This window comes from Sebastes fasciatus, chromosome 17, assembly GCF_043250625.1.
Source record: "Sebastes fasciatus isolate fSebFas1 chromosome 17, fSebFas1.pri, whole genome shotgun sequence".
Taxonomy (NCBI): domain Eukaryota; kingdom Metazoa; phylum Chordata; class Actinopteri; order Perciformes; family Sebastidae; genus Sebastes; species Sebastes fasciatus.
In genome coordinates, this window is record NC_133811.1 from 26437434 (window position 1) to 26464421 (window position 26988).

Genomic DNA, 26988 nt, shown 5'->3' on the forward strand with positions numbered 1-26988 from the left:
ATAACTAATTAAAACCAAACTTATCAGAAAAATACACACTACAACACTTAAACATATATCAACCTGATGAGAACTACCTAAAATGAATTTGACGCGTACTTTGACTTTTTATTTTTTATTTTTGCCCATGTCCCATCGGCTAACATGGAGGGAGCTGGCTTTATGATGTATACTGCAGCCAGCCACCAGGAGGCGATCCAGATGTTTTGGCTTCACTTTTGGGGCGCTGTCATGTCGTCCATCTTTATATACAGTCTATGCTTCAAACCCTTTCAGGTTTTCACTTTTGAACATCAAATACACACACAATTTACTTCAACTGCTTTCAGTATTTACACTTGCACTTAACTAAAGCTGACATCGTCTTTCAGTTTACATTCTTGAACTCACTAAGTTCTTTCAGGACTTCCACTTCAACTGACACTTCCAGCTCAGTTCATCACCTAGACTTCGTCTAACATTTCAGCTCCTTTCAGTGTATGAGCTCCTCTAAAGTCCCACAACTACCACTGTTCATGTGCAGTACACTTCAATTGCTTTCAGTGACACTTCAAGCGACACTTTAACTGACATCGTCTTTTAGTTTTCACACTTGAACTGACACTTACTAATTTCAGGACTTCAATTTCAATCGACACTTTCAGCTCAATATATCACATACACTTCGTCTGACATTTCAACTCCTTTCAGTGCTAGATCTTCAGCTGATCTGCACTTTCACTTCAACTGATACAGATGTTGTGATTCAGTCAATGCAAACACTTAGATTGACACTTAAATTTCATTCAGTGCTTACACTTAAACTGAAACTTCAACTTCTTTCACCAAGAAGTTTTATTTTGAAAAGCCTGGAGCGGAAATTGACACGTGTTGACGGACAATCATAGGAAAACACACGAAAAATAAGTTGTTCAAAGTCGTACTGAGCGTCACGAAAAAAAATGGAAATTTGTGTCCATGTAGACGAATCAACAGACACGAAAAGATTCCATTTTGTGACTATTTAAACTTCTTAAAGTATTTGTAATTCAACCGCCACTTTAACTTCAACTGTTTCGGCATTTCAACAAATGTTAATGTTAATTTCAAGCTGCAATATTTCAGCAACATTTCAAAAACATTATTTCTTTTTTTCTAATGTAAAAACCAAAATTAATATTGGTAAATGTCTGAGTGTTTTGAACCCGAGTTATTTTTCATTTCCCTCTTGAGTGAGTTTGGCAGGACATTCGCAGAAGCTGAGCTGTTGGCCGCCCTTCCATGTCTTCTGTTGTTGTTTTCTGGAGGCCTCAATGGGATGGGTAGTTTGTGAAATGACAGGACATGCCAACAAATTGCATCACTTCTGGCTCGGCGGCCAAGGACAATGCCATGCCATATGCCAATCGGGGGGGTCATGGGTAGAGGGATGAATGGGTCTCATTTCCATGTGCTCCCTTCGAAGCCTGACCCCCCCCACACACACACACACCCGACTCCAAACTCTCTGTTACAACCACACACACGCACACACACTCACACCCAAAAAGCCCTGTCGGGAGGCTGCCTTGGCCAGTGGTGTGACACAGACATACGAGCTGACACATCAGCCATTAGCCAAAACAAAACATCCAGAGATTCATTTCAATACGCGGGCGGGCTGGAGGAGCGTCATTGTCTCTGCTGATCTTTCTGTTCCTGCAGTCGACAGAGTCATCAGAACGACACTGTACACACACAGATTATCTTCTGTTACTCAACGTCTCATCAAGACACAAATAGTCACAAGCTTGACTTTTTCTTCTGAAAACTTTTTATTTTGTATTCAATCTAGTTTCTACTTTGCATTTATTTTAGGTTTACTTTCTTTTTTGTATCTGTTTCGTACCAATTTTGTATCTACGTCCTCCTTTGTATCTGTGTTGTATCTATTTTCAACATACTTCCTACTTTGTATCTACTTTGTGTCTATTTTGTACACTTTCTACTGCATCTATTTTGTGTGTGCTTTGTATCAGATTGTACGTACTTTCTACTTTTGTATCAACTTTCTAATTTGTATCTATTTTTTAAATACTTTCTTCTTTGTATCATTTTATCTACTTTCTATTTTGCATTCATTTTGTATCTGTTTTGTATAGATTTTGTGTCTACTTTCCACTTTTTTATCTACTTTGTACTTGGTTTCTATTTTGTCTATTTTGTATCAACTCTCTAAATTGTATCTACTTTGTGTCTATTTTGTATATACTTTCTATTTTGTATCAGTTTGTATGTACTTTCTACTTTTGTATTGGTTTGGTTTCAACTTTTTATTTTGTATCTATTTTATATCTACTTTCTCATTGTTATCTTTTTTGTATACTTTCTACTTTGTATGGTTTTATCTACTTTCTATTTTGAATAATTTTGTATCTACTTCCTCCTTTGTATCTGTGTTATCTATTTTGAACATACTTCCTACTTTGTTTCTATACTTTGTGTCTATTTTGTACACTTTCTACTTCATCTATTTTGTATATACTTTTTATCACTTTGTATGTACTTTCTACTTTTGTATTGAATTTGTATCAACTTTCTATTTTGTATCTATTTTGTATCTACTTTCTTTTTTGTATCATTTTATCTACCTGTTTTGCATTAATTTTGTATCACCTTTGTTTCTGTTTTGTATCCATTTTGTCTACTTTCCACTTCTTTATCTATGTTGTACTTGGTTTTGTACTTTATCGATTTCATATATACTTTCTACTTTGTATCAGTTTGTATGTACTTTTCTACTTTTATATCGGTTTGGTTTCAACTTTTTATTTTGTATCTATTTTGTATTTTCTTTCTGCTTTGTATCATTTTATCTATTTTCTATTTTGCATTCATTTTGTATCTTCTGCCTCCTTTGTATCTGTTTTGTATCTACTTTGTATACATTTTGTTTCTACTTTCCACTGCTTCATCTACGTTGTACTTAGTTGGTACTTTGTCTCTTTCATATCTATTTTGAACTCTCTACATTGTATCTATTTTTGATAGAATGCTTAATGCAAATATTGAAGTTGATTCATAGAACAAATATTGAAGTTGTTGTATTAATCTTCTGTTTGGACTAAAGTTAGATAATTACTGACAATCTATTGTGATTTATTTTTTGGTTTTACCAAAACAAATACTAAATTATTTTTCAAATAAGATATCTAAAAGTCATAGTTACTACTACAAAATGATTTCAGTGAAATTTCAGTATTTTTTACCAACAATTGCTCTGATGTATTTTGAGATATCATTACTATCATTCCTGTTCCAAATGATCTTGTTCTGCAGTAGGACAGCATCACATTTCGTAAAGTTCACTCCTAACTGTGTCTCTTTTCTGTGTCTTTGGGATCACAGATTTAAATAGTGTGCGGTAATTTGACCAGGGAGTGAGGAGCAGTGATTTAGGAGCTGTTTTTTCGTTGACATGATACAAATGAGGATGGTACTAGAAGGTCAAGCATCCTGCGCCATCGCCATAATCGTGCTAATTGGGACAATATGTGCGTGATAAATCACCGCGGCCTGGCATCGGATCCTCTAATCGCTTTAATTTTGTTTGTTTTTATCATTACATTCACCACTGTCAGTTCAAAGTGAGCTTTTTTTATTGTTTTCATTGTTTAAAGAGATGAAGTTTTGTTGCTGACCATATGTTTTTTAAGAGCATATGTTCTGCTGAGGGAGGGGAGGTGGGTCGGGGGGAGGAAACTGTGAAAGGGTTTTAACCTTCTACGTGGGGGGAAGTTGTGCGGTTAATACTCCAGCCACCTCTCCACTGGGCCGGTGCCAAGTGTTCCTCCAGCCTCGGCTCTATGAAGGGGGGGGGGGGGGGGGGGGGGGAGGACGAGACCCCACAGATGCTTTCTCTCGGTCCCCTCTACCTCGCAGCCAGATGCCAAGAGGATAAACTCTGGTAGCTTCAGGACCACAACATCAAGGTTGTGTCCAAAACCGGAGCCTGCGATATTAGTCATGGAGAGGGCGTGATGTATGATGCCAGTTTATGTTCTGGCTCAACAACATCTGAAATCACAAGACAATACAACATAAAACAAGACAATAGAATGATAATTGAATATAGTAGTAACGTAATTAACGAGAGAGAAGACGGAGAGCGCGTCAAAATGTCTGACTAAACTTTTACTTAAAGCTGAAGTAGGCGAGATTAGAGACAATATGATTAAAAAAAAGTTATTTTTATAATGCGATTGCTATATCGTGACAGACAGTAGTTCATGAAACAGGTAACCTGAAAAAAAATCATGTGCCTCTGTGTCCTCCGGTGCTCCTAACGGCATCTGCAAGATTTCACAGACCGGAGGAAAACAAGCAGTAAGAGCTGATCTGAGGTCTGCTGTCCAGCTGCCGTCTATGAGAGCCGGCTGTCAATCACTCGCGAACTCCAACCAAACGGTCAAACTAGGCAGCGCTGATCAAATATGAATCAATATTATGTTACGTTAATGCCTATTTCTCTCCTCAAATGTTTTCAGAATCATCTTGTAGTGCACGGTTTAGCTGTAAAATGAGAAAGTTTGTGACGCGGCCACCATTGTAAAATCTGTTGAAGGAGCGCCAAGTACCAAGCACAACCAATAGGAACCGTCTCTCTCTGAAATGACCTGTGATCGGTCATCATTAGATTTTTTAAAGCCTGAAAACAGAGCCATGAGGAGGAGCAGAAGTCTAGTTATCTCTCAGAACACTTGAATTACAATATGCTGAAAGGTTATTATGGAATTTTTGCCAAATGATGCCAAAAATATTCTGCCTGGTGCCACTATTTAGGCAAAAAAAAAAAGCTGATTGACTTTGGTGACAGGCGTGGTTAAGGTTCAGATTATTAGCCTAAAGTTTATGGCTGTTATAACCATTAATAAACATTTTGACCAGATGAAAATCGACCTCAGATCAAAACATCTATTCAGATTTGTGTTTCGGAGTCGGCGTGCAGGTGTTACTCTTCTCCCCAGCGCTGTTTTCCAACTGCAACTTGCACCTGCATGCAATGTGCATATAATTACGCTCCTTCTACACATACAAATGCAACAAACGGAGCTCAGTTAAGAGAGTAATTGGAGGCTTCCAGCTTTGCTAATTAGCCGTTTTGCAGAAGTCTGCCCAGAAAGTTGTTGCTGTGAGAAAATCAGAAGAGCAAATACGGGATATTGAGCGTAGAGAAAGTACCATCTTTCTTTGCTAAAGCCTGGCTGGTTTAACTTTTTCTTTTTTTTTTTTCTTTTCTTGGCAATTTGATGTGAACTGATGCTTCCTCTGGCTCTGCGTCTGTCTCGTCAGAAAAGCTGTCTCACACAAATGTGGGAACATGTATAATTCATAATTATACATGCAGATTTATTCCATCAATCTTACATAATCTTTTTCTCTCTTGTTTTTTTTTGTTTTTTACAGATAACTATGGGGATGGAGGGAGGGATCGGGGTAGACAGGGAGGAGGGGGGGAGACCTGTGGATGATTAGCTTCTTTTTGTCCTCTGTTTTTTCTCTGCTTTATTTTCCCTGAGAAGATTAAATATTTCTGCTTGAGAAAATCTTTTTAAGCGGCCACTGACTGCTGTCCTGGCCCCCTCTGTCACTGCCTGAGCACACAGGGTCCCCCTCCAAAAAACCCACAGTTCTCCCCCATTTTGTCATTCCAAAATGTGGTGAAAAAATGTAATCTTCTAACAAAGAATAGAAAAGGGTGGCTATAGAGGAATTTTTTTCTGCAAGTGGCCTCTTTATTGGGTGGGGGATGGGGCTGGCGGAGGGCTCCTTCACAGTATCCACACACAACAGGGCTCCAATCTGTCAAATAATTAGCCAGTGTGGGAGGACAAAGGTTTTTATTTGCCCGAATTTCATACATCACTGCTTGAATACATCATCACTGTATTGTGACGGGTCATGGGAACTTCAGCTCGGAGACGGAGAGACGGAGACACGGAGAGGTCTAGAAAACTGATAATGAAAAGACCAAACTGAATGAGGGATCTATAAAGATTTATGTCGTCGCTTTAAAGATATCGTAGACAAGTTTTTATGTTAATCTGAAATAGTGCTCGTTTTGAAATGTTAGCACAAAACTACTTAGAAAAGCTGAGTTGAAGCCGATGATTGATCGATTGAGTGATTAAAAACTTTATTTATACAAAGCAAACTCTCCAACAAACTCTTTTAAAGAGTTTCCTGTTTAGATTTGTCTATCGCACTTTGCCAAAGGCTAAGAAGACGTCTTCAAATTGCTTGTTTTGTCCGATCAACGGTCCAACAACCAAAAAATATTCAATTTAAAGCAGCAAATCCTCACGTTTCAATAGCTGGAACCAGAAAATGTTTGACAAGTTTTGCATAAAAACATGACTGAATTTTATCAAAATACTTTACACTTATGTTTTTAATCGATTAATAAACTAATAATTTCAGTTCTAACTGGCTTTCGTTGCATGTTGATATTTATTAATCAGAATAAAGACTGTTTTAAATTAACAATACATACAGAAAACATTTCACATTTCTTTTTATATATTTGTTTGATAAATAAACAATTTATTTATTTATATTTATTTAAATATATAAATATATAATATAATTTAAACAATTATTTACATATTGTTGTTAATTCATTTTGTCTATCAACTAATCAATTGATTGACTAATGATTTCATAGAAAACACAGTAATCAATTAAAGATGACAACTAAAAAATTAAAAGTGACAATCAGCTTGTGATGGTAATCTTTCGATGATTGATGCAAACTGTGAGAGAATAATAATAATAAGTGTCCAGCTGAGATTCTCAAACACTTTGGGGCCCTTAAAGAGGAGAACATTTCACAAGGACCCCCTCATAATTGTAACACCAATTAAGCATAATACTTACTACCATTTATACTCTTAGATGCTGTCGGAACTATTTGTATTCTAAAACTTTTCAACCTTAATACTTCATAGTGATAAACAGAAACACATTTCAATTTGAATCATGTTAAGATAAGATGATATCATCCTTTATTAGTCCCACAGCGGGGACATTTTTAATACCATTTATTTACCTTTAAACAGAGGGGGATTTTTATTCAAATTGCATTTGGACTCAACAGCATTTATAGCCTTTATTTCGAGTAATTGATGAACAATTTCAGAAAATGAAGAGTAGCAAGACTGATAAATAAATCCACATATTTAAACTTACTAGTTTAAAGCTGACTTCCAATACATGCTTCAACTTAAAAAGAATGAACTTATTGCTGTATATGTCACAAACATACTAACGTGAGTGGAAGTAATGGACAAAATATGCTTGTTTTATAGCTGCAAATTGTCCCCATCTGCAGTTTTAAATGATGCAGCACAATTTTATAATGAATAGCAAATTATTTTGCAGACTCCCTGACAGAGTGCCATGGATCCCACTTTGAGAATCACTGACAGAGGGGACAAAAAAACACTGACACAAAATGAAAAGAGGCTCCTCAGATTATAGACTATTATGGGATTGTTTTACCTTGAAACAAGAGTGCAAACATATAGTCTCACCTGAGGGTTATTCAACAATTTGCAAAACATAATTAATTTAAAAAATAGTCAATAGTAAACACTATTGATAAAGACTTCCATGTGACCCCTCTGACCACAGATCAGCACGACTAATTCAAGCAGCTCCTCTCATTAAGAGCAGAGGCGTTGCAGTGACACTGGAGTGAAGTATTTAGTGTTGTATGAGGAGGAGGAGGAGGAGCGCTGCTTCATCCTCCACCACCATGTGTGTTTATTTGAGGTGTCTGTCAAAATAAGCTCTGTTCTTTTTAGATATTTAGACCAGCGAGTCGAGGATTGAACTGCAATTGAAACTCTTCTTCTGCGGTGGTTTTAAAATCAGAAGTTAATCAGGAGTTGATATTGTCTGCTTCTTCTCTTTTCACCTGTGAGTTCCTGTGTGAGGGGGAATAGATCCTCTGTGTGGCCATTGTTTGGTATGATTGCACCGGTCCATCACACGTTTCTCTGTAGGATTAGATTGATCCGCTGGCTGGAGGTGAAGTCCTGGGTGTCTGTACTGTACCGAGCAACACAACAACCAGGAGGGGTTTGTGGTCCTGCAGCTGCTTTTGTCCTTTTCTTTTTTTTTTTTTTTTTACAGGGAACTGAAATTAATTACAGGTTTTAGGCAACTGGGAGTCATTGTGTGTGTGGTGGTGTATTTTTTGTGTTGTTAAGGGGGTCTCTGCAGGTGGAAAATGTTGACTTGATAACCCTGATGATCCTTTAGCCTTAAGATATTCCTTTATTAGTCCCACAGTGGGGAAATTTACATTTTTTTTTAGAAAAACATATAAAAGGAAATACTAAGTCTCTTTAAAGGGGACACATCATGCCCATTTTCAGGAAAATACTTTTATTTTCGGTTTCTACTAGAACATGTTTACATGCTTTAATGTTTAAAAAAACACATTATTTTTCTCATACTGTCTGTCTGAATATTCCTGTATTCACTCTCTGTCTGAAACGCTCCGTTTTAGCGCCTGTCTCTTTAAGACCCCCTCCCAAAAAAGCCCAGTCTGCTCTGATATGATTTGTCCCCTAAATCGACTAATTTGAAATTGCATTTTCATCAAATAGCCACGACATTGCCATCACGTCATCTGTATTAGATCTTGGCTCAGTGTGTTTTTTATGTTAAGATTTCACTTAGCTTTACATCAGAACAGAGCTGGTTGAGTCTCGAGCTTCTGCATTTTTTTATGTAGATATAAGGCCCACACATGCACACTTTTAATATCTGCCATGTAAAGAATATTATTTACAGTATGTTTCTGCTTCCACCAGGACTTGCAACACTGTAAAATGCTCCCTTTAAAAGTTCCCATTTGATTTTATTACATATTACATTAGAGAAAGTACAATGCTTCGAGCCCCTTTTGATACATTCGCACCTGACTGAGAGAACATTTTAAAGGTGCAGTGTGTAGGATTTCGTGACATTTAGCGCCGAGGTTGCAGATAGCAACCAGCTGAAACTTCCAAGCATGTAGTCCAGGGGGTCAGCAACCTGCAGCTCCGGAGCCACATGCGTCTCTTTAGCTCCTCTCCAGTGGCTCCCTGTGGATTTTTAAAAATGGAAATGAATAACTGTTTTTTGTTTACATTTTTATTTTTATTTATCATTGTTGTAGGTCTATGGTACGATGATACGATGGAGTATTAAGGCCACTTTGAGGAAAAAAATTAATCTGAGATGTCGAGAATAAAATCATAATATTACAAGAATAAAGTCAGAAGTTTACGAGAAGAAAGTTGGAATATTATGAAAATAAAGTTTTAATATTATACGACTTTTTTTCTCGTAAAGGTTTGACTTTATTCTGGAAATCTCAGATTTGTTTCCCTCAATGTGGCCCTAATACTCCGTAGTACATTGTCTCTTTGGCCCTCACTGCATTAGACTTATATACTATAAACTAAGACTATAAACTGTGTTACCTTCATCTCAATGCTCAAATGTTTTGGGGCTCCAGACAGATTTTTTGGCCTAAAATGGCTCTTTTGATAGTAAAGGATGCTGAGAACTACGGTGGCCGATGCGAAAATGTGAAACTCTGAATGTCCCTCTCTAGAGCCGGTGTTTGGTTTGTCCGTTCTGGGCTACTGTAGAAACATGGCAGGCGGCTCCATGAAGAGGACCCGCTCCCATGTGTAGATATAAACAGCTCATTCTCCTTCAGCTGAAGGTAATAAAAACACAACAATTGTTATTATCAGGTGATTACCCTCTTAAGATGTTACACACTGTTCCTTTAAAGTCCCAGTGAAGCGGAAGCTACTGCGTCTCTGTACTGTGAATATTCCAAAGTAAAGAGAGGGATTTAAATCAAATCCTTCGCATTTGATTGGACCGCTAAAATGTGGGCGGGCTTAGAACGTAGCGTGATACGGAGCCTCTACATACGCCTCCCTTGTTGCTAAAAGTCACAGATTGTTGATGGATAGATGTCATGATATTATTGGTTGGTACTAGCTTATGTAAGCACGAGTCATATTTTGTTTTACAGAAAGAAAAGATGATTGGATTTTGATATGAAAATATTTTTATTTTTTTTGCATATATTGTTAAATAGGTGCATAATGTGACCGGGGTGTGATCTAAAAAGGCATTTTTCATTTCATCTTGATTTTAAAGGAAGCATTCAACAGTGTTGAAAGTCAGAGATTGTGTGTTTTTGCAAACTGATTCACTGAATCATTTTGTTTAAAGTTTAAAATAAGATCATATCATTACGTTTTTCTGGTTTGATGGAGTTTTTTTGGGCCTCTTTAAAGCACATTTAATATTTTTGTTTGTCTATGTTTACAGATGATGACGTTCTTCTTGACTCCTGAAATGTTGATATTTGTTTGTATGGAGTCATAGGAGTGCCATAATACAGAATAAACCTGTAAAAGAAAATAAATGTGGATACATAAAGTCAGTATGTAGTCCAAGCATAGGGATAATTTTGGAGTGCATATTGTGTTTTGTGAAAGAGGAAGAACAGATTGTGAACTTTATAATGTCACATGTTTTAACACGTGAACAATAGCGATGCTGCACTTTTCCAAAAGATGTGTTAACATTATTCCGGCCTTTTTCTTCTTCTGTTTATTGCTCTGAATAAAATCATGAATAAAATCCAGACTGAAAAGCGGAGCCCATAAAATCAGAAAGTTAAACACACTCCTAATTGTCATGTGTGACTGAGTGACATTCTCAAATCTCGTCTCGGACTGAATGTTTTACTTTCTCCCTTCGTCTTTTCTCTCTCTCTCTCTCTCTCTCTCTCTCTCTCAGACTGATTTATATACACAACATGTTGCACAATGGGAGCCTTGTTTGCTAAATGGGATAGCCTTAATGGAGACTTATATTTCCAGGATTATATCTGTATTCAGTTGCAAATGATTTGGAGGGTGGAGGGGGGATGGAGGGGGGGGTCGTTTCAATACTCTTCCTCTGTCTATGAATAATAGTATCATTTGAATTAAGTGGACACCTGGTGCAGTGGGTACGGCTCTGAGGCGCGCTGTTGACCCGCTACCACTGCCAACTTCCCTTTTTCCCAGCCTGTCCTTATCCGTCCCTCCGAGCCTCCAATTTCATTCTCCCTCCACAAAATGCCACACACTTGTAACTTTAGTCTCCCTTCGGCAAAAACTTGCTCTCTCCTGAAAGGCGAAGGAGGGAAAAAAACTTTAAGAGAGAGAGGGGGAGGATGGGGGAGAAATTCTTATCAATCTCCTCTTAGATTTGGGCAAAGTCATTTGAAAGCGCGGTGTAATGTTTCAGGGAAAACTTCCAATTAAATACTGTAAAAAGATAAAATAACAGTATCCCGGACCTGCCCGTCGCTGCTATTAAAGCCCCCTTTTGTTGATTTATTGTACATTAGCCACTGAGCCATGCAGGCAAGGGGACATTTCAGAAGGGATTCTATTTGTATGCATCCTGCGTCGGCTCCACACACAATCAGGCCTGTATTGCGTTTTGCAAATTTATACCAGGATGTAGGTTTAGAGTGTTTCCCCCCCCCCACCTCTCCCTCCCCTGAAAGAAAAAAGAAAGTTTTTCAAGTAAGTGTCTGCTTTCATGAGCACAAGTGATTGAGGCTCACAAACAAAGCGTTGTTTCTAAACTCACAGATGTACAGCCCCGCCGTAGCTTTGTCCTCCGCCCCCGAGAAGCATTCATAGATTTCTATTAGAGCACAACATCGGATTGTTTGGAAATACTTTTAGAGTGGACATCCAATAATAACCCCCAAAGCTTTCCCAGGGCTGTATTTTTCACCCAAGAGGAGGAAGGAAAGAAAGTCTTTTCTGCCCAGATATCAGATAAAAAGGAAGTAGCCTGCTTTTATTTTCATTCTTTCCTCGTGATTTGGCTTTTGTGCAACGTCCTGAGAAACTAATGAGACTTTTCTAACCCAAACCCTCCTTCAATCAAGAGACAGCAATAATATTTGGCACTTTAAACTTTCAATGAGATCAAGATAATGTGCTGGTTTCAGATATTTTATACTTTGCTTATTTCCTAAGAAACTTAATGAATATTTGTAGTGAAGGAACGTACATTTACTTTAGTTGGAGTTTGCTAGAGTGTTTTCTTATCCTTTATAATTCTACCCCACTACATGTCCAGCGTAGTCGCGCAGCAGTTTGTGAAACAGTCACATGATTTAATGTATTGATGCATACAGTAGACACAAATTTCACATTTTCTTTGTGATGGTCAGCACAAAATCAGTTCGTATGTAATCCACATAATTGTGAACCGGGAAGTATAAAGAGCGACGAACGCCACGTAGGGAGGAGGGCGGGGGGGATTGGTGGGTCAAATAACACATGACATTCGCTCAGGAGACCTGCGTTCATGTCCCGTGGGAAACCACAAGTCAAAGATCATTTATTTGTCACGTAACAATCTATTATTTTTATTTTTTTAACCCAAACCATGATCCTAAAGCTAACTAGTTTTTGCCACATAACTTCCGTACTTAAGTTACGCCACTTCCGGTATTATTATGACCCAAACCACAATCTTTTCCTAAACCTATCTAGGTTGGTTTGTTGCCTAAACCTAACCAAGTCGATCTTTTCCTAAACCTAACCAAGTCAATCTTTTCCTAAACCTAACTAAGGCGTTTTGTTGCCTAAACCTAACCAAGCCCATCTCTTCCTAAACCTAACTAAGTAGTTTTATTTTGAAAAGACTGAAGCAGAAATTGACACGTGTGTCACGTGTTGCTGGACATTTATAGGAAAACGCATGAAAATGTTGTTTTGAAAGTCGTGCTGACCATGCCAGTTTTTCCTTGCCAAAATTTTAAGTTTGGAGCGTTATTTAGCCTCCTTCGCCACAAGCTAGTATGACCTGGCTGGTAACAGTGGATTCCTTAGGAGCCCGCTACAAAGTCCAAAAGTTTGATCGCATTAAAGAAATTAGTGGCGTTAAAACGAATTTGCGTCAACGCGTTATTATCACGTTAACCGTGACAGCCCTAGCATTGATGCATCAGTTCTAACAATCTGCCATTTTTCTGCAGAACGAGTACTTCTACTTTTTATACATTAAAAACATTTTACTGATAATACTTCTGCACTTTTACTGTTGGAGGATTTTGAGGACTTTTATTTGAAATGCTGTGTTTTTACATGAATGTGTTGGTACTTTTACTGAAGTAAAACGATCTGAGAACTTCTTCCCCCGTTGGACATTTAACTAAAAACAACATCCAAATAATGCAGACAATTTGAACATAAATCAACTAATAGTGCACGAACATTTCAATTAGTTTGTCTGAAATATGTTGACATAAAGGTTATTTTAGTGATATTCTGACAACAGATGACTCTTTAACTTGAAGAAAGCCCTGATGTCAGACAGCTCAGAGAAAACACAAACACACACCTTCAGGAAGAGGTAGAGGAGGACGGTCATGTTCGAGTTAGATGACAGAGGAACAATTATCCCTCTAATTCTCTTGTCGATACAGTTATGTCTTATGCGGTCGATGGACATGTAGTTGTTATCCCTGGTCGATGCCGAGACACTTCATAACACACGTGAGCGTGATAGAAGCTGATATCCTGCGCTGACACCTCCTGATCCCCATTTAGCTATGATTGCAGGCGTTGGCGTGAATCTGGTTTGGCTGGTTATGGATTAGCTACTTTGGCCCCTGAAGTGGCTGCAGTTGATGATGTGATTAAATCAATGATCATCTCTCCGAAGGCTCTTTGATTCCTTCTCGTTTGGCTGCGCAGCAGCACAGAGCAGCAGCGGGACAAATTACACACCTCAAAGGCACGACGCGCTCACTGTCTGGATATCGAAATTAAAAAAAAAATTTATTTAATTTTAAAGGAGTGTAAACAGTACATCATGTACAAGTAAGAGATTGTAATGTTTATAACATTCAGGGTTTTGAGGGATCTTGGCAGGTGATCATTCTTCACCTTGTGTGATCATTTAAAATCATTTAAACTCTAGGCCCACTTGCAGTCCAGTTTTTTGAAGGGATTTTCAGAACTTTTAGGATTTTTCATTTTTTTTTTTTTTTTAAAGGATTTTTAGATTTTCGGGGTATTTTTAAAGATTTATAAGATTCCTAGTTTTTTGTTTCAAATTTCTCTTTAAAGCTGAAGTAGGCGAGATTGGAGCAAATATGATTTAGAAAAAAATATTTTTATAAAACGGTCGCTATATCATGACAGACATGAAACAGGTAACCTGAAAAAAATCATGTTCCTCAGTGTCCTCCGGTGCTCCTAACGGCATCTGTAAGATTTCACAGACCGGAGGAAAACAAGCAGTAAGAGCTGATCTGAGGTCTGTTGTCCATCTCCCGTCTATGAGAGCCGGCTGTCAATCACTCGCAAACTCCGACCAAACGGTCAAACTAGGCAGCGCTGATCAAATATGAATCAATATTCTGTTACTTTAATGCCTATTTCTCTCCTCAGATGTGTTCAGAATCATCTTGTAGTGCACGGTTTAGCTGTAAAATGAGAAAGTTTGTGATGCCGCGGCCATTGTGAAATCTGTCGAAGGAACGCCAAGTTCCGGTCACATGACCGGAGCACAGCCAATAGGAACGCTCTCTCAATGAAATGATCTGTGATTGGTCAAAGTCTCCCGTCACGGGGCTGGATTTTTTAAAGCCTGAAAACAGAGCCATGAGGAGGAGCAGAAGTCTAGTTATCTCTCAGAACACTTGAATTACAATATGCTGAAAGGTTATAAGGGAACTTTTCACACAATGATGCCAAAAATATACTGCCTACTACAGCTGTAAGGATTTTTTATTGAAGTTTTGTAATTTTGGGGATGTAAGAACTTTAGGGATTTTAATAGCTTTTAATGTATTTTTTAAAGGATTTTTTGATGCATTTAAAGATTTTCAGGGTTTTTAGTTAATCGTTTAAGATTTTTTATTTTTTTTATTTTGGACTTTTTTTTTTTTAAGATTTTTGGGAAAATGTTTAGTTTTCAGTTGTTTTTTTTGGGGATGTTTAAAGGGTTTTATGACTTTTTAGGGACTTTTTAAAAGGTTTCAGGGTTTAAAGGTAATGGAGTATTCAAATTTAAAACTTATTTATTATTTGCCAAGGGAGTTTTAGGTTTTGCTTAAGGATTTTTAGTTTTTTGGGGGGAATTTCTAGAGATTGATGCAGACTTTTATAGCTTTTTTTTCCGATGTAAAATCGTCTCCAACGTAAAATCTTTTGTCATCAACTTCTCTACGTCTTTTAAACACATCTCCTCCTTTGTGACTGATATCAGTCTAATAATGAAACTCAATGCATTTTACCAATATTCTTTTCTTCACGAAAATAAGTTATTTTGTGCAGTCGAGACTTGTTAGCATCCTGACTAAATCTGCATCATTTCAGTTGTTTTACAGTTGTAAAACGTTTCTTTTCCTCCTCCATAGACGATGACTGAGCACTGCTGCAGCTCTGCCTCAGTGTTGTCTAGACTACAGGAAATGCAAAATTGCATTTGTTTACAGCCTTGCGGAGCTCAAGGCGGGTGGTGGTTTCAAAGTGCAGCAGCCGGCGAGGATGGCAGAGAGCTGGTAGAGAATCTGCAGCGAGCAGGCCGGATATGAGAGAGGGCTGGTCTGCAGGCAGCCAGTGAGGCCAGAATGAGCTGTAAAACTGTTGTAAAGCAGATTGGACTCTTTTTTTACAGTTTGCTTCGCATGACATTTGTTTTTCTCTCTCTCTCTCTCTCTCTCTCTCCACTCCCCCCTCCTATCTCCTCCCTCCCCTCCTCTCTCTCTTTGAATGGACCGTTTGACGCACATTCTGCCATTTTGTGGCGCAGTCCACCGTGTCATTGCTGCAAGAGAATTAGAGAGTGATGCAGGTAGAAACAGAAACGTTTACTGGGTTTAACTGAGGCCACAGTGTGTAAGAAAATCTGTCTCTTTCTCTCCGTTTCATTTCTCCGTTAACACCCGCCCAGGCAAAAAAAGTGACAGCGAGCCTGGGCAGTATCATGATATCAGCCGGTTCCTACGCCTCAGGACCAGACATAACACAAACATAATCCCGATGACAGATACTGTCAGCTGTCTGGCTGTCTGGCTGTCTGTCCATCCAGCTATTGATTATCCTTCAGCAGGAGGTCATAAATGACCCATGATCATCTGGCTGAAAAACATATTCCCAACATCTGACCTGTCACTAGAGGTTAATCAAATAAACCACGCAGGCCCTACGGAGCATGACTTTGCAATTATCCGTAACTTGCGCCTCCCGTGTTGCTTTTTATTGCATCATTAATACGTGGGAAGCCGCGATGACAGCTGAGGGTGATGGCAACTCTAAAAAACACTGCTTGGTGTGTTTTAGTTGCGTTAACTTAAAGGGGCAACATGCAAAATCTGATCTTTTAAAAGAACGTGTCACGGCTTTAATAGAGGAAGAAATAATGCCAACAAATGACAAGTTTACTGTCTATCTTAACTCCAATCTCGACAGTGACTTTCATGCCAAGATATTTATTTATTTATTCATAAGGAGACGGACGAAATCACCTCATCATCTGCTGTGATGGATGAGGATGCTGTTGGGAATAAGAGATGTTAATATCAGAGAAAGGAGGATGGAGGGATGCCGTCATTCTCTTTATGTCTCTTCCCTTCAGTGCCGCCTCCTCAAGTTTGTTTGGATGGAATTAAGTACGCTAAGAAGAATATGTCATAACTTTAACAAAGGCAGCATTTTGCGTGTTTTTTCAGAAGGGCGTGAGAAATTTAGACTGTGACAAACTGATGGAAACTTGAGAGGAAATTGAAAATTTCCCTCAGAAAAAATGTGGATGCTGGTAAAAGTTGTTTTTTTTGTCCCCATTTCTTAATATTTTGTGCAATAAATACATTCTTCACCATATCCAGTGTATAGTAGGAACATATTGCACAGATTTTACATCAATTCATTTCAATTCAGTCCAACTTTATTATCATATACAGACAACAAAACATAGTCTTATCATTCTAAGGTAGTCTAAAAGTACCTAAAAGTTATCACTTGAAATGTGCACTGTTTATATCCACAATTATTTAGATTTGCACAAGTCTACATTTAGATTCTCACTGTTTAATTAGCATGTTGATAACCGGCTTTGCAGAATCTGAAAACTCCAGAAATCGTTAGTTATTTGGTAACTGTGGCTCTTAAACTTTAAGGATTGTTCTTGATTTCACCTTTAGCCAGCAAATACTTAATACTAATAGTACCTAATTGTAACTTATTAACTTAACTTAACTTATTGCTGCGTGTCACAATCAGAGTATCTATTGACCAAAGCTAACGTGGATGGGAGTAATGGACACAATAATCTTTATGTTATTGCTGCAAACGGTCCCCCGTCTGATGAGGACCAGCAGAGGAAGATTCTTTGTTTGTTTTTTTGTTTAAAATTTCTCTTATTTTTTTAATAGCTTTTAAGGAATGTTTAAAGTATTTTTTAATGCATTGTAAAATATTCACGGTTTTTAGTTTATTGTTTAAGATTTTAAGGATTTTTATTTAGGATTTTTTTTTGTTTAAAAGTTTTAGGGGAAATGTTTTTCAGGTTTTTTTTAGGATGTTAAAGGCTTTTTATGGCTTTTTATGGCTTTTTTAGAGACTTTTTTTAGAGACTTTTTTCAAAATGTTAAAGTGTCTAAATGTAATGGATTATTATTTGCCATGGGAGCTTTAGGTTTTCCTTAAAGATTTTTACTTTTTGAGAATTTTAGAGATTCATGGGGTCTGGCTTTTTCAGGAATTTGTAAAGGCGTTTTAAATATATATCTAAGGTGATTTTTTTTAAAGTTATTACTTGAAATGTGCACTGTTTATATCCACAATTATTGAGATCCAAAAAAGTCCAATTAGCATAAGTCTACATTTAGATTCTCACTGTTTAATTAGCATGTTGCTAACCGGTTTTGCAGAATCTGACTCTGCAAATGATCAATAAATTGTTAAATGTGGCTCTTAAACTTTACGATTGAAAGGATTGTTCTTAATTTCAACGTGCAACAATGACTGCTTCAACTGTAAGTATGATGAAGAGCAGCAGAGGCTGAAACATTGCTGATTAAACCACTGAAAATAATGATAAATAATAAATAATAAACATCTCTGTAACGAAGGCTGGCTGTCCGCTGTGGCTACAACGAGTAAAATAGAAAACAATCTTACCCACAACTTTGAAAATCCGATCCTGGTGTTTTGGGTGAAAAAGTGGTCTCTCGCAGCAGGCCTGAGCCAGAATGGGAGACCAGCAGCAGTCAGACTGTAACCCTGGGAATGTGTGCCATCTTGCATGATAAATATCAGTGATGTGCTCCAGGCTTCAGACTGTTACTCACAGGAAGTCACTGTTTGAGTGGGTTTACACAGATGGAGACCATTCTTAGTCAACATTCACATAAAAATCAGTCTGGGCCCTTTTTAGTTTCTGTGTTTTTTCTCGTTCTCCCTTTCATTGTGTGTAGACCGTGGCGGAGACTTTGCTGTTTTACTGGGTGGGAGACGACACCTTTATTTGTTTGAGAGCTTTAACTTCGTATTTCACAAGGATCTGCAACCTCACACAGACATGAGTAAGCTCTGCCTCGTCATTCATGTCAAGGCAAAAGATTTTTTTATCCCATCTGGGAGGTACAATTCTTTAAGACTACTATCTTGTAGACAGACAACTGGTTTCAATTCAGTTTTGTGCTCCCAACTCTACGGAAGCTCTGAGAGGCAAGTGAGAAAAACAAATGGTGATTCAGGTGATCCATTTTTTTTTTAAAGACTGATCTAAATTGTTTTCTCTCCTGTGTTTATGTCTTAGGAACAGAGGCCTGTACTACGAAGTGAATTGAACGTACCCAGGGTATATTCTCGTTATCTGGTTTAACTAACCCTGACAACCGAGATCCCGCTAAGCGGTCCTAACCTAACCTAATCTCAGAAAGATCTTCGAAAAATCATCCTATTTTCTCCTATATAGACTTCGCAAATGGGTCACCAGGATGTTTTTTTTCTCACTTGCCTCTCAGGGCTTCCGTACATCTCTGATGATGTGGCAGGACAAACTTTAGGCTGTGGTTACCAGCAGTTATTGGCCTTCTGGTCTATGTCATGAGGACACTCTGGTGTGCTTTAGGATGAATTTCCTTATCATTATTCTGTCCGCTGTCTGTCTCCTACTGAGAGGCTAAAACATCTTTATGTTGCTTTAACGTGTCAAAGACGCCTGCGGGGCTCCTCTTACTGCTTCAATGTGTGTTTGTGCCACTGGTGGAAGAAGTATTCAGATATTAGGCCATTTTATATGCAGCAGGGCATTTTAATCTCTAACAATGCACCATTATGTTATGAGTTAATATTAGGGTTCTATTTAAAATGTTTATCTGCTAAATAACTCATAACTATGAGCGTTACGTAAGTAAGAAATACAACAGTTACCCTTGAAATGTAGTCAAGTAGAAGTAGAAAGCTACAGAAAATGGAAATAGTATATAACAATAGTATTTTTAGGATTTTCTATGGCATGTTAGAGATTTTTAAATAAAAAAAAAGAAAAAAAGATTTTTAAGATTTTCAGGATATTAAAAATGTTTAACGTAATTTTAAATAGTCTTTTGTTTTACATGTAAAATATTTAAAGTACGCGGAAACTTTAATTTTTTGTGTTGATTTTGGCGGTCCCTGTGGACAAAAGCGGTAGCATCTCCGAGCACCAGAGTCCCTTTAGAAAACCTCTCATTCTACTGCAGCGGGATCTGACAGTCTTCCCCGCGCAGTCCTGGTTCTGGTTCTCCCGATCCTCCCTTCCCTCCAGCGGGCTCTGCAATACGTCCTGGGCCTCCATCAGCGGGGTGTCGGTGTTGGCTCCCACCGGGGACTCCTGGCCGACTGCAGGCCGGAGGAGGCCTCGCTGGAGTCTGAGCTGAAGGAGTTACTGGTGAACCTGCATGATTTTGGCTGATTTTGCGCAGAATCGGGTCCGGTAGCACCAATGACAAGCATTAACAATAACTATATCGAAAAAGCCAATCTTCTCACGGATGGTCTTTTTTACTGATGTAGGTCATATAGAAGCATCAGGATTAAATTGAGACTGTTTCATAACCAGTTAAAAGTTCCTCACAGTAACTTTAACTTGTTGGCTTCTTTTGTGTCCGGCATCCGTTTGATCATGTAAATCAAAAAGCAATGTTTCACTTCACTTACATGTTTCTCATCAGTGGATTTCCTGGAAAGATAATTGTCTCCCTGATATTCTGTACAGTTTACATGAGTTGCATTTAGGGCTGCCAATCGATTTAGGTATTTAATTGTGATTAATCGCAAATTAATCACACATTGTTCATCTGTTTAAAATGTACCTTAAAGGGAGATTTGTCAAGTATTTAATACTCTTATCAACATGGGAGTGGGTAAATATGCTGCTTTTAGCAAATATATGTATATATTTATTATTGGAAATCAATTAACAACACAAATGCATGACAACTATTGTCCAGAAACCCTTACAGGTACTGCATTCAGCATAAAACAATACGCTCAAATCATAACATGGCAAACTGCAGCCCAACAGGCAACAACAGCTGTCAGTGTGTCAGTGTGCTGACTTGACTATGACTTGCCCCAAACTGCATGTGATTATCATAAAGTGGGCATGTCTGTAAAGGGGAGACTCGTGGGTACCCATAGAACCCATTTACATTCACATATCTTGAGGTCAGAGGTCAAGGGACCCCTTTGAAAATGGCAAAGTACCTCAAAACTGTACTTAGATAGAGCACTTGAGTCACGTTACTCTCCAGCACTGATTGTTGCTGCAATAAGACACCTTCAGGTACAAAAACATGATCAACTGTTTGTTGATTTCTACCTTGAATATAAAACCCTTTCCAGGAACAGCTCTGCCTGTTTCCCAGATTAAGTAATTGTCAATTTGTCAGAGTTGATATGAAATGCTGGAGTTGAAACAAAGGGCTACCTGTGGGTAGTCTGCTTTGTTAGTCGGCTCTCAAAAGACTTCTTACTTTCACTTTGATCCGGAAACATCTATTCTTATTCGAAACATTTGTGTTGTCTAATTGTTTCTGGGATGAGAAAGAGGCGTCCTGCTGCTACATTCAGGACCATCTCCTCTTTGTTTTTAGAAATCTATTGCCTGAAAAGGTTCTCTCTCTCTTTCAGTTAATAATCAGTCCCAACAGGCTCTGGTGTAGTTCATGTAAAGAAGCCGGCGACTACATTACATCGTATAGTTTTCTTCTACCGGCCTCAGATGTAACTCGCTCAAAGTTGTAATTAACTACTGTTTTATTGCTGCCATTGTTGTAATTGGCATGCAAGTTTGTGAGAAGGAATAATTTCCTCTTTTTTTTTTCCCTGACATTTGCAGCTTTTTTTTCGCCGTTAGGTTTGTTGTCATGTAAGCTCGTACGTCAACAAAGTCCCAAACACATCATTATGAAGCTTTTATGTGTAAGAAAGCAGCAGCGAAGGAGGTGTTTTAATCTGCATCCCTGTTTCTCCCATGCTGCTCTAAATGGTGAGATTATCTCAACACCTTCACCGCAAGTTTCCTCCGACAACAACAAGTTCCCTGAAGGAAATATTCTCTTTTCTTTCTCTTTGCCTTCATGTGCTCCAACAAATATTTACACCGAAGTGATATTTATCCAACGCTTTTAGAAATATATTTAATTTTCTTCCATTTCTTTCCACCTCCAGCCAATTTCCTCCTTTTTGATCCCAGTCCGCCGGTATCATCAGCTTCCTCATTTACGGCTTGAAGGCGATCCTGACACCCGGGACGTCATGTGAAACCATGAAGGACAGGAGGCAATAAGTCGGAGAATAGCAGCAATCTTCAGGAAAGTTCTCCATTCACTCTCACTCCCGTAGTTCTCTGTCCTCTTATCCAGCCTTGAAGATAAAGAAAAAAAAAATCAATAGAGAAACACAGTGTTAGATAAAAGCAGAGAGGGGGGAGAGAGAGCCGAGCCAAGTCGGTGTGTAGTGAATTAAAGCGATCAGAAATTTCCCGGCCACTCAGGCCTCAGTCTACATAACCTAACAGCCCTGTCTCGGAGCTGTCTATCACTCTCCGCTCTCTGTTCAATCCCTCTTTGTTCACTTTTGATTTCTTTTTGGTCTATTCCCCCGTTTGCTTTGTGTTTTGGGATGAAGGACCTGCTCCCATTCAGCCGCAATAACTGCTGAGTGAAGGTTTTGGATATTGCGAGGGAGCCTGTCTGAGCTTCCATATCAGCTTTGACAATTGCTGGTCTCTCTGGAGGGACGTGAGGATGGACCGGAGTGATCAGTCTCTTGTTTTTAGCCGTGCTAGCAGCCGTGGCTCTATGGATGGCAGCGTTAGTCGGTCAGTCCACCACTTTGGCCCAGACTGAAATATCCAAACTTCTATTGGATTGCCACGAAACTGTGAACAGACATTCATGGTCCTCAGAGGATGAATCCTTGTGACCTGACTGATCCTCTGAATTTTCATTTCGAACCACAAACAAGTAGATCTTGCTGAAGTTTGTTTTATCTCAACAACTATCGGATAGATCGCCATGAAATCATGTCGACATTCCCGGTGACCTGAAGATGAATCCATCAGACTGTGCTGATCCTCTGGCCCTGTTTCAGACCACCTGGCATTAACATGCATCCTGGGTGATCCGATCACAAGTTTACAGCTAACTAAGTACAGGTGTGAACGCACTCAAGACGCATTGAGATCCAATCGCTCAGACCACATTGAGAGGTGGTCTGGGCCACATTAAGGACCGCCTACTCAACTGACGTCCCGCTGGGATCCGCGGGTCTCACTGTGCTCCTCATGCCTCGCAGCATGGAAACATATAAATATATATATATATATATATATATAGTCGGTACATCTGTATTTTATTCAAATATATCTTATCTACAGGCTACATATCTACAGACTATCAGACTAGGGACGGGAAATGCACTATTATCATATTGTCAGAGATGTGTCCGTGTTTGTGTCCCGGTGCTTTGTACAGAACTGAAACAGGCCCGCCCACCCTCTCGCCCGCCCGCCCGCTCTCCTCCCCGGCTCTCTGAAGCTCTGTACCCCGCTGTTGCCCGGCAAAGGCGGCAATGTTGGCAGCATGGAGGTCCCTAGGGACCGCCGGTACAATAACCTTATATATTTATGTTAATAAAAAGTTAATATAATGTACCCAAATTCCTGAATATGTAGGACATTACTACTGTCATTCCTGTAATCTTACGTCACAACGTCTGCTGTAGTAGCTGTGTGTTTACTACGTGTTTATTTGCATATAAAGCGGGGAAGTGAGATCGGATCACAAGTGGTCACTGGAGACGTATATGTGGAGACGCATTCTAATGCCAGGTGTGAACAGACGTACTTAGAGCTGTCCACTTGTGATCAGATCACCCATGACGCATGTTAATGCCAGGTCTGAACAGGGCCTCTGTCTTTTTCTCTAGTGCCACCATGACGGGGTCTTAAAGGGACAGGCGCTAAAACGGAGCGATTCAGACACAGAGGGTGAATACAGGTCTATTCAGACAGACAGTATGAGAACAATAATGTGCTTTTTGAATATTAAAGTATGTAAACATGTTCTAGTAGAGACAAAATACAAGCACGTACTTAGGAAAAAACATGAAAGAAGACATTAATTATTACCATCAACATGTTATTATTGCCATTGTGAGTATGTTATCATGCTAATGTTATAGCTCAAAGTACCTAAGTATAGCCTCACAGAGCTGCTATAGCTTGACTGTCTCAGTCTTGTTTTTCCTGCTTCTTGTACAAATATATGTCCATCCTCACCCGTCTGTCTCTCAGCTCTCCGGTCCACCTCCTCCACCTCCTCAGGTACCAGATCACATCGGACATGTGATGAGCTGCAGCAGATACCAGGGTCGGATGTGATGCTCTGCAGGACGTATTTCAAAAGGGGTCGAGGTCATATTTCACCGTTTCAGGGCTGAGGCGCCGTCATGTATTAATTAAAATCCAAATACCCCGTATTGATTGTGTTATCAGGCTAGTGCAGCCCGGGCCCGGCGTATTGATCCGGCCGGTGATTTATGATCATTTTCAAGAAAAATCCTTTTGTGTGATTATATGAGGAAACAGAGGCTGAGCTGAGTGTAATTCTTTTAGATCTATTATGTAGCGCGGTGCTGGTGGTGGAGGGCTAGACAGACTGCCACCCTGGAGCCCTCTCCACAAGAGAAGACATTATCAACTAAAACATTGTTATGATCCAGTTGGTTTCATTGAAGAGTAAATCAAATGCAGCAGCAGGCTCAACAGACTTCTAAACGGAGGCCACAGTCTTCCAACCTTTTTAACTGTTGGATGCTTCTAATCTCTGGATTTGACTAAATTCCCCAAATATACTTTAAAGGGTTATAGCTCGCCCAATTCTCAGAAAGAAAAAGCATATTTTCTCACTTATCTTTGGTTTCATTAACCCATTCATATAGTTCAAATGTTACATGCCATGGTTTTTAGGTTGGGCCACCACCTAAATACAATGTAGGTGAATGGATTTTTTCATTTCTATTGCTAGAAAGAACATTAATATAAAATTGACTGAATTACATTCGAAAACATTTAGTTTTTTATAAATCCAATACTAACATTTTTTTTTATCTACTCATGGCAAGTAGGCAGTATGGTTAAAGCTGCAGTAGGCAGAATATTTTTGGCATAATTTGGGCAAAAGATCCATGATAATCTTTCAGAATATTGTAATTCAAGTGTTCTGAGAGAAAACTAGACTACTGCACCTCCTCATGGCTCTGTTTTCAGGCTTTAAAAATCTATCCCATGACGGGAGACTTTGGCCAATCACAGGTCATTTTAGAGAGAGAGGACGTTCCTATTGGCTGATCATTCAACGGAGGAAGCTGTCAATCACTCGCACACTCAGATCAAACGGTCAAACTAGGCAGCGCTGATCAAATATTAATCAATATTCTGTTACTGTAATGTTTATTTCTCGTGTAAAATGTTTTCAATGAAAAAGTTTGCTCTGGCTGGTGGGTGGTGCTTGGTATTTCCTCAACTGATCTCAACATGGCGACCGAAATTGCACAAAATAGGCATTACAGTAACAGATAATTGATTCATATTTGATCAGCGCTGCCTAGTTTGACCGTTTACAAGTGATTGACAGCTGTGAAATCTTGCAGATGCCGTTAGGAGCACCGGAGGACATATGTTTTTTTCAGGTTACCTGTCTCATGTACTACTGTCAGGATATAGTGATTATAAAAATATATATTTTTTAATCATATTTGCTCCATTGCTACCTCCTGCTGATTTAATGCAACTGTCCCCTCTTTCATTTCACCTTAAGTTTCTTCAGCATTTGAAAAATAATTTTATTCCACACTGTCTGATAACGTCATATATATATATATATATATATATATTCTGTATCAGTCCAATGAAATATTCTGGAAGTATTCTAAATGTCTTATGTCGTCATTTTATACACATTTCCCCTCGATTCAACCAAATTCAAATGTATTTACTTTGGAATCTTTGGGATCTCCACTAGAATTTGAAATAAGGTTCTTGGGGTTTGAGCCATGTTTGGCTGCACAACAGTGAAGTTTAAGAGCATAAAATGTAGCTGAACTGCTTCTTAAAATGTAAAATCTTGGCCCTAACTTCTCTTATATGCCATGCACATACTGACCAGTTTCTCCTCTTACTCAGTAAACAGTATGAAGACATATGAGTCTCTTGTCATGTCTTCTATCCTGACATATATCTCAGCTGTGCATTTTTCTCGTAGCCGATCACTGTCTGTCTCCATTAGCTTGTCATATCTCCATCTGAGGCCTCACGCTCTGTCCGTATTCAGTCGCTCTCACATTCCTCAGCTGGCAGCGGCTGACAGGACGCTGCTGTATCTGCTGCTGCGTTCAGATGCCAGTAAATCACAGACTTTTACTGTAATCTTCATATGGACTTAAACTGCACGGTCGCAGGGAATCTTCTCAATTCTGCTGACTCAGAATTTTCACTTTTATATGGACAACACTTCATTCTTGGTAACAATCTCTTAAGCTTGTACACGCATACAGTGGAGCTTAAAATTAACTAAATACATGTTCTACAGTAATGCTGTATGATGTTGATTGGTGTCCAGTAGGGTGGACAAAGTAACAGAAACACCTTGAAGTTCAAGGATCTGAACTGATGACAAATGACAGGAAACACCCTTTACCTTTTATTTCAACACAGTCTCACGGTAGTTTGTGAAATAGTCATGAAATTTAATCTTATTTGATTTGTGTACGGAGACACGAATTTCCAGTTTTTCATGTGATGCTCAGCACATCTTTAAACAACGGATTTTTTGTGCGTTTTCCTACAAATGTCCAGCAACATTTTCACTCCAGTCTTTTCAAAATAAAACTACTTAGTTAGGTTTAAGAATAGATCGACTTGGTTAGGTTTAGGCAACAAACTACTTAGTTAGGTTTAGGAAAAAGTCGACTTGATTAGGTTTAGGTAACAAAACTACTTAGTTAGGTTTAAAAATAGATTGACTTGGTTAGACTTAGTCAACAAACTACTTGGTTAGGTTTAGGAATAGATCGACTTGGTTAGGTTTAGTCAACAAACTACTTAGTTAGGTTTAGGAAAAGATCGCGGTTTGGGTTAAAATAACTCTGGAAGTGCCATAACTTAAGCACGGAAGTTATGTGACAAATAAACAACTTTGACTTCTGGTTTCACACGGGACACCAACTCCGGTCTCCTGGGTGAAGTCCGGTGTTTTTTGACCCACCCATCCAGCCCGACCTCCTCTCTATTTGGCGTTCGTAGCTCTTTATACTTCCCGGTTCACAATTACATAGATTACATACAAATTGATTCTGTGCTGACCATCAC

General features: G+C 38.7%; 1 long non-coding RNA gene across 1 annotated transcript; it reads right to left on the reverse strand.

Moving 5' to 3' along the window:
- Positions 1-1476: 1476 nt before the first annotated feature.
- On the reverse strand, positions 1477-18419 carry LOC141754308 (uncharacterized). Its single transcript, XR_012590594.1, has 3 exons — positions 18246-18419; positions 3739-4035; positions 1477-1706 (listed from the first exon to the last, which is right to left on the reverse strand). It is a non-coding gene; the product is annotated as an uncharacterized LOC141754308 (long non-coding RNA).
- Between the last annotated feature and the right edge of the window lie 8569 nt (positions 18420-26988).